Below are 9,425 nucleotides of genomic sequence, written 5' to 3' on the forward strand. Positions count from 1 at the left end.
CTTACCTGGTTAAAGCCAGGCATTATGGATTGCTGAAGGCCTCAACACCTCAGAATGATATTCTAGCTTTTATTGTTACTGGGGAATATTGAAATCTTCTTTGCAAACTAATCCATTCCCTAAAGTAGTTAATTAAAAACAAACAAACCACAACTGTCTTTCAAATCAAACATACAACATTATGTCTTGTAGTGGGAAACAACAGATGTCCTGATGCTTTCCTGGTTTAATGTCTTTATAGCTTTTCTTTTGATTCTCTCTTTCCTGATTTTCATAAATAGGGAGTACAATAATAGTATACTAGGGATAGGTATATGAAAAATGGTGTTTCAGCTTTCCTTTTTCCTCAGTTAGAAAGTACCTAGTTTAACAAATCTTTTTGAGAAGAAAATACTGTAGATTGTGTTAAAGTAACCCCTGTCCACACATCAGTGGTGTTAAGATAGGAGTTTGCCTTGTGCATATCAAAGGGATTGTGTGAATGTTACCGATACACTGTTGTTCAGTGCTATTTATATTTTCATCATTAGTACATAAAGTCTTATTAATTAACTCTCTAATTTCCCAGAAAAAGCATGGTAATTTGTTGAAGTTGTTGAAAGAAGGAAAAAAAAAAGCTGACCAATCTGGCATTGTAAGTTAATAGTATAGAACAAAGCACAGTCATAATTAGTCGAGAAAAGGACTTTCCCTGTTCATTCCAGTTCATAATAAAAAGTGCCTCACCAAAGTGACTTAGAAAATAATACATTCAGACTGAGCAGAATTACTGCCTAGCAGATTCTATTTATCTGTAGCTTAAAAAGCAGCTGGATTTTTGTAAAAAGCAATGAATGTGGCAGTCCTACTTAAAGGTAGAAGAAAAAGAACACCCCTTGTTTTGTAATAAGGGGATTTTCAATTTAAAAGAGAGAGAGAGCCTGTTGTGTGAAGTATGGTTATTACATTCACTGTATTCTATCTCACCCACCAGGAGGCTAATAACGAGGGAGTCAGTGGAGGAGACCAATGCCACAAGGGTTATCTCACAGCCCCAGATGCTGGATAAGTTGAAGGAGGCAGAATCGCTTTTGGATGACATTCAGGAAGGCCTTGAATGATTATCTGGTGGAGAAAAGACTATTCTTTTCAAGGTAAACAGTCCATTTCATCCGTCTGCTGTTGGTGTTGGTGTAAAATATGTTTATATAAATACCTCTAAACTTCATTTTTTATCATTTTTCAGGTTTTTTTCCCTAGATGCTGCAATGATCTATTAAGAATCCTTTTTGAGACAAAGGATCCACTCCACCTCCAACCTAAGGAAATGCTTTGAAGGAATTGACAAGCTCACTTTTAATCACAAGAGAGAAATTACCCACATGGAGTCAGCGGAAAATGAAAAAGTAGATCTCGTGCTGCGAATAATTCCAGCAAGTGCCAAGGGGCTAGTTGAGAAATGGCTTCATGAGGTGAATATCTTTAGCTCTTACTTAGGGTTTGGTTACTGTATGATCATTTTCTCTTTTAGGAGCAATGAATATTATAAGTGTATACTAAATAGCTCTCTGAATATTTGTCAAGATGTTGACAGATTTCAGCCTTATTGTTGTTATTTATTGCAACTAATTTGGCATGTGCAAACATGCAGAAATTAATTCTAATAAAAGCTCTCTTGAATCAGGCTGTCAGCAGAAGTTGGTCTGTGTCTGAAACCATATGTGTGAATATATGTTTGAGTCTACATGTATGTGTTTTTGTGCTTTCATGGTGTAATGTCTGTAGTTCAGGAGGATAATATGTAAAAAATAATCAAAGAAATGTAAGATTTCAAATGCTTCCCTCCACCCTGCAGAAAGTGTGTCCCATTGTGTTGGAGGGGTTTAATATCCAATCATTTTAACAAAAGGGAAGAGAAATTATGTCACTGATAACATCCTAACCTTTCCCCTTTGGGCCTCTAATCTAAATTCATTGGTTTCAGTACGAAATTAGTTTGGTGACCTTTTTTGTTTGCTTTGTTTAACCTTCCTCTCCCAGTGGATGGGAATGGGGCCTTCCATTCTTTTTTCTTTCTGGGCACATTTCTTCCATGTGCTTCCCTTTTTCCTGGGGCAGGATCAGCCCCAGGAATTCCACTTCCCCTTTGTTCACTGTTGCAGGTACTGGTCTCGTCCTCAGGGGCTTGTCCCTGCTGAGTGCTCCCTAGGCAAGGGTAAGTGACAGGGACCAGCACCCAGCGCCAGCAGGGGAAGTGAGAGGAGGCTGGGGGGTTGCTACTTGTATAGCCAGATGATTGGGCAGAGACCGGGAGGAATCCCTGGGCAGTGAAACCTGGAGCAGGTGGCAGGTTAAAGGTGTTTGGCCCTATTCTGTATCCTGTTCCTACTGGCTAGGTAAGCAAAGCCAGGCTGCATAAGCCCACTTGTGAATCCCCTTTTCCTACACAATGAAGCAGCAATGTGACAGCCTTGGATGGAGGCCCTTTTGGGTGTGACTGCACGTGGTCTAAAATGATCCATCTGAATTATTTTTCAGGATAGGGAAGGGAGAATAGAAGGGGATGATTTAGGCAAGCCCAAACACTTCCCACCCTGCTCTCTGTGTCAAGCCACTAGCTTGGTTTTGGACTAGTTTGCAGACAAAGTTGTCTTCCATTTAAAAAAAAAAAAAAAAAAAGGGAGAGTGGAAAAGTAGCTGTCCTGAGGAGAAACCCTGAGTCTCAAACCTATGATATAATTTTTAGTTTTCACTTTCTTCCACATATGAAATCGGGTTGAGGGAGGTGAGCAGCTGTGTTTATTTTAATACATCTATTTTAACCCTCACCTAAAAACAAATGGGAAGGTTTGGGAGTGCATTAATCTGGATCAGATTAGTGTCTCTTTCTCCCTCAAAAGTGCAACCTGAGATTAATGAATATAAACTAGAGTTTCATATGCAGTCTTTAAGTCATTTGCATGTTTTATGCATGATAATTGAATTTATTTATGCACTTCCTTTCATTTAATGATTTCTCACTCTTTTCTATGCTATCAACATTATATTATGCAAGAAGTTGGATTTGGTAGGCAAGAAAGGATAGCAGTATATAAATCAAACCTGAGTTAATTTTGAGTCCTAGTGTCACCACTAGATCAGAATTAATATTGGTCCCATGCCAGTGGGTTTACATGGCTGGGAAGATGTAAAATATTTTTGGCAAAGCAGAGATTTTAGCTTGAGACATTTCTGATGTAGCCTAGTTTGCTTGCAAGCAAAATTATTTTCAAATGGCAGTTAAATTATTGTATTGACTTTTCAATGACCCTAGAGACTTGTGTTTCTACTTGGCCAATTAGTAGTAATAGGAAGATGAATAGTAATTACACTAATAAATAACTGTGTTCAGACCAGGACCTCAGTATTATAGTCTGGGTTAGAAAATAAGGATATTTTATAATTTGTCTCATTTGGTCTTTCATCAGGAGAAATATGGACTTTGGAGCTATATAGTAAATTTGTCATAGCCAAGAAGGTAAAAGTCCTAGGGATGAGAGGGTCATATTTGACAGGAGCTGTGTGACAGTGGCTGTTTCAGTGTCATAAGTAGGGAATCTTGTTCTGCTTCTTCAATTAAGCTCAGATGTCTTAAAGATGTCGTAGTGTTGGAGTGCGAATTTTTAATAATGCATGTCAGGAAGTTACTAAGGAAAATTAGGAAAAAGATGCTGGTAGTGTGCTTTCATAGCGTTTATCTATACCAGTTTCTTTTGTGTCTCTTGTCTTTCCTTATGTCTTGAAAGATGTATGTGGAAGTGATATTTTCTGTGGCGTCCTGTCTTTTATCAGTGAATTAAATGGTTGTGTCTTGTGATTGTTTCTTGATTCTCGTAGGTAGGAATGTGTTTAAAGGCTAAAGCTTTGTAAATTTGTGATGTAACCATTTCAGTGTCTTTCTTGTCATTGAAATGTAGTTTAAAATGTTCAGTAATGTAGCATGAAATCATTGGTTAGTTTTGGAATGGTGATGAAATCATGTGAAGAAAATAAGTATTGCATCTGATCAAGATAAATTCACTCTAGTGTTTTATGGCTTTTTATTCCTATGTGATAGTAATAAAGTCTCATGTAGGGATGGAAGCCATGAAATACATTGTGAAAAATCATCAACTCAGATGGGGCCATCAGGATAGCATGCTGTAGTTGTAGAGTTATGGAGAATGATTGGAAGATGGTTTAGTGTGTCATCACTTTGACTACCATGTTTTTGCATTTTCCTTCTTCATCCTTCACCCATGTAGGTTGATGAGAGGAAATCAGTTTGTAACGAGATTATCCATCTTTACATCGGTGTTCAGTATTTAAATTGTTCATACATCTTTCATTTTCTGCCAAAGATAACACTGTATATGAAACACTTAGCTAAGAATTTAATATAGCTAATAAACACATGCCAAAATGAATACAAAGCAATGCCAATGAATTTCTAAATGCTTGGAAATAAGGAAGGAAACAAAGCAAGGTCTACCCTGTTAGCAACTGGTCCAGACTCTTTATTTACATGTTTAAGAGCAAATCTGAGATGTAACCAGGGATTTAAAAAGAATTATTTTCTCTGCTTGCATGTCTTTCTGAAAATGCTTTGTTCTTTTCCTCTCTGGAACTGGAATGAAGGCTGACAGTGTTGGGCTCAGAAAAAAAATTTCTGACAAATTCCTTACAGTGCTGCTATTCCACATATTGCCTTACTGCTCTATCTCCTTTGCTTTTGTATACCAGTTTCCTTTGAGAATATTTTGGGGAATGTTATTTATTTCCAATTTTTCTGTTGTAATATTTCTCTGAAGCATATGTTAATAAAACATTATTGATTTTTTTGGTACTTTGACTCCTTTATTATTTTTCTTAGGTATGATTTTTTTCTCTCTCTCTGCTAAAAATACTGACTTTATTGTAACTAAGGTCATCTTCTGGTGAAAAGCCCCAGCAATAATTAGGCAGAATGTATATTTCCCATTTTAATATAAATTTTAATTTCTCCTTTAAATCAAAAAGCACGTGGAGAAATTAACCACGATTAAATTCCCAGATGTTGTGTGGCAATTATTTCAGTCTTGCTTGGGCTTAAAAAAGGTAGACACAGGTTTGCTTCAATGGTGCCATGTGAAAGAAAGGTGTAAAAACCTATAAATCACATTATCTTCAGACTCCTATTCTAAGAAAAACTATTTTCCTTCTCATGTGTTAACAAAAATTTTTCCAATAGTATCCAGGGTGTACAGCCAAGAGAATAAGCTGTGTTTATTTTTCAACTTTTTATTTGGCTGAGTTAAAAATTGTCTTTGTTTTTTCAATACCTACTTTGGTTGCAACTTTTCATAGACCTGAGACAAAGTCCTTTAAACATGGGCCCCCATACTCTTTTCCTCCATTTCTACCAATTAATGATGAATTGCAATTGAACTATTCTTTTGGTAAATTTAATTCATCTTTACTGCAAACTGTACTTTGGAAAGTAGTCTACAATCCCACCTGTAGAGTTTATTTTTCAGTACTGTATTTTGTTTCCAAATTACTTCAAGAGTCAAAAGTTACAGCACTCTGAAATAAGATCAGAGGTGAGTTCATCCTTGGAAACAAGGCACTAGAATGGCCCAAATGTGCTTCAATAACTCTCTTCATGACATGTTTGCAGATTTAACTCCACTGACTACTTCAGAAGCAGCTGCAAGTGCCCATGAGAGTTCAACCCTGGAGTTAATGAGCAATGACCTGTCCTGGAGTGGTCACACCTCAAGGTGTTAGTGGAGGAGAGAGTGTTACTTTGGGATTATATTTTCGTTCTAGTAGTAGTTCATCTGTAGATGTTTCAGATAACCTTCTTTAGTCTATTCTTTTCTGAAAAAAATTTACTATTTATATCCTAATTATTTTCCTTTCCTTCTGCCTCCTGGGTGGAGCAGATCTATTTTTTTTTTTCTGAGCAAGAAATATGCATTCTTATATATCCTGAAATATGATATACTCAGATATACTTCTTTGAATTATGCATTATAAGACTATGACAATCAGGTTTTAAGTGACACCTTGCCATGATGGCAAAGAGAGTATTTTTCTTGTCAGTGTCAAATTGAGTAAAAAGTGTATATGTTTAAAATGTAGTCAGTTGTCAGAAAAAAGCAAGGTCTTGTCACAAAGATGAAATGTTAAAGTTACCTCTTTGTTTAATATATTGTAAATGTCCATGTTACGTGTGTTCTTAATAAATTAACAGCCTTAGTCAAGAGCAAGAAAATGTTCTACTTATACCTCCAAAATACTGTCTGAGGTAGTGGACATACCAGCTCTCAGGAGAAGCAGTGTCTTGGTAATCTCAGATCCAAGCAGGATTTCCTAAGTCTTTCTTGAATAATGCAAACAACTTGAGGGTCACTTGTTCCTATTTAGCTACTTGATCAGCTAAATGTTTCGAGAGGATTTTTTTTCAACTTTGAAGTTAAACACTTGGCTTGACCTGAGTTTTCAATAGATTTGGTCAATCCTATGTGTTGTTTTGAACGAGTTAACTTGGTTACTTTTAAAACATCAGCAAGAAGGGAAATTCCAATAATCATTACAGAAAAAAATGTTTGATTCCTATTTGAGACAAATAGGTTTTTTACTGTTGTTTCACTTATGTTTCTTAGTGTTTAGAGTAAATTTTCCTACTTCCACAAGAAAATATGGTGGGGAGGGTGTCTCCTTGATACTTCAGCCCTGGAAGCACTTGTGCATCTGAAAATTGTTAGAGGAGGTATGTGGGGGTGCCCTGTTCTGATAAAATCTGGAGACTGACAGTACTCAGAGGTGATACAAATTTGGTACTTCATCTCTGGCCAAAGTTCTTGCATTTTCTGCAGAATTTTCTGTGAGTGCGGGTCTGGTCATGCTGGGGAGCTCCCCACTTATGATCTATTTCAATGCATTTCTGTGGGATATTTTTGCTGTCTTCATTGTAGTCTTTTTCCATTGGCAATAAGACCAGACTAGGAAACAAAATGTAGGGGGACAGGGAGAGGTAGGTAGGTAGTGGAGATGGGGAGCCAAAGAAAGGATCAGGGGGTTAGTGAAAGCTGCATGACTGGATTCATTCCACCCCTCCTCTGCAGAGAAGCTTTTGTGCAACTCACTGTGGCTTCTGAAAGGAAGGTCCCTATTCATCCGGCCACTGAAGGAGATCATACTAATAGGCTCCAGGATCACAAAGACACTCACCACCTGCTGTCAGGAGTGCAGGTCAGGCTTTGTTTGCTGTGCTGAATGCTTTTTTTCTTTAAAAACTGCAGTGTAGGTATATATTTGGTGGAGTTTATGATTCTTTCATGTCAGCATTTCAGATTTTAAAAGATAAAAAAGAAAAGCAGATACTGTCCGTATAGTTGCAGGTAGACATAGAATGTATTTCTTGCCACTGACACAAGGTAGAGCTCAAAAGAAATTTCTGGAATGTGCAAAAGTGTAGATAATAAAACCATGTCTCAAACAATTTGATTTAAAACTAAGACATTACATTTAATGCATTTTTATTTTCATAAATAAAATGAACTTTTATTTCATTTTTATTGAGGATTATTATTTTGGCAGACAATATTAGTATACCCAAGTTTTCTAAAGTAACAATGTATTTAAGTGCTCATTGAACTTTTTACCTTAAAACTTTTGCATTTAATTTCACATTAACAAAATGGATATTTAATTTTATTTGGCTTGTCAGAAGGAAAAAACAATCTACATTTGTAACAAGTCTATCACATTTTTCCTTTGGGAGAAATAGAAAACAAATTACCTGTAATATAGAAAATGTTCAGTGTAGACTGTTTCACATTCCTGAAATTTAATTTATATTAATCCAGGATTCCCAAGATTGTTTAACTTTGTCCTGACATAAATAACCAAATCTGAAATGTAAACATCATAAAGAATATGTATTTGAAATCACAGGAGTTCTGCCAGTGGTGTCTGAAGTGTGTAATGAGTCTTGTATGTGAAACAACAGACAGTGTCTCCTTTTTCTTACGTGACCTTATGAACGCCTATTTTAAGAAATAAATTTCTTTCTGTTTTGAGATAATAGGAAACTTTTGAAGGCTACATTATGATAAAAATTGAATTAAGTCAGTGCTTAAAGCATCAAATGTAAACATCGAAGGTATTGCATGCTTGATCCAAGGAACACAGCTGCAAATCATTTGAAAACTAAACTGCATTTTTACATCAACACAGTTAGACAAAAATGCCTTATTAAGTAATTGCTATTGTGACATAAGCTTTGTGCAGTAGCTGAATTACTTGGCAGAGCTAAAACGTCAAGCTACCTTGGGAATCTACCACATTCTTTAATTTTCTGATTGATTAAATGGATTGTTTGACATTTTGGCAGAGCTTTGAAATCACAGCATAACAAAGACGCCTTTCATCACTCATTATTTGCTCTCTTCAGGCTTAGTGCAGATTCTTTGAAATGAAAGGTTTAAGGTGCTTCTTCCCTGGGTAATTTTTGTTCCAGTTCACATTTTTGCTAGGAGTGTCACATTTCCAACTTAAATTCCCTACTGTGTAAATGCAGTTCCTTATAATGACAGTATAACCTATGGAGATATGTAATCTTGAAAAACACTTTTATATATCTCACAATGAAGAATTCAATACGACCTGTCTGCTATCAGAGAGGCTCTTAACCCTTCCACCACCAGCGTTTTCTGGAGTGCAGGAAGCTGGGCAAAGTGGTGGTTGTTTTTGTTCAGGCTGTGACAATGTTCAGCTCTCTGCTGACCTAGGGGCAAGAAGACAACATCATGCAGCAGCTTTGGGGGACAGTTCAGAGACAACCAGGTAGGTTGGAGGCCAATTGACATTGTCACCTTGGTAGAAGTGAGCAAATGCCCTGCCTAATTGCACTTCATGTCAGTAATGAGCAACAGTTAGACGAAATAATCTTACTTTCAACATAACTGCACAGTTCTCTCCACTGAAAAGCAGCTCATGAGGGTACCTACAGGCTTATAGGCAGTTCTCCACCATGCTGATTCTCAACCACTGTTTTGTGGAGCTGGATAGTAAGCACATAGGTGAAGTGAGACCTTCAGTGTCTTATACTCATGCATTTTAATGGCAGAAATCCTTGGGCATGCTGAGTGAGGGACTACTGGTTTTAAGCCTGTGTCTTTTCTAGTTCCGCAAATAAGTCAAATTGCTTTGATAGTTGTCCTCAGAGGGGTCTGTGTGTCCTCCCTCACAGCTGTGGACAGCAGACTGGGGCTGCACAATCCTGGGGACATAGCTGTAAGAATTCCACTGCCATGGTATAATTTCTGTTCCAAAAAATTCCTTCCATGAGCCTGCATCAGTAATGCAGTTTCTAACATACAGCAATATATTTACACTGGTCTTCTGTGACTGCCAGGCATACTCTCTGAGCTGTGATG

The 9,425-nt window shown here is 37.0% G+C and overlaps 1 long non-coding RNA gene across 1 annotated transcript in view; it reads left to right on the forward strand.

The window, feature by feature from the left end:
- Positions 1–1,662, forward strand: part of LOC118698045 (uncharacterized) — a 49,137-nt gene extending 47,475 nt beyond the window's left edge. Inside the window, exons 5-6 of the long non-coding RNA XR_004981831.2 lie at positions 974–1,133; positions 1,226–1,662. This is a non-coding gene — a long non-coding RNA (uncharacterized LOC118698045). The remainder of the gene's footprint in view (positions 1–973; positions 1,134–1,225) is intronic.
- Positions 1,663–9,425: the final 7,763 nt, after the last annotated feature.

This window comes from Molothrus ater, chromosome 5 (assembly GCF_012460135.2).
Source record: "Molothrus ater isolate BHLD 08-10-18 breed brown headed cowbird chromosome 5, BPBGC_Mater_1.1, whole genome shotgun sequence".
NCBI classification, from domain to species: Eukaryota; Metazoa; Chordata; class Aves; order Passeriformes; family Icteridae; genus Molothrus; species Molothrus ater.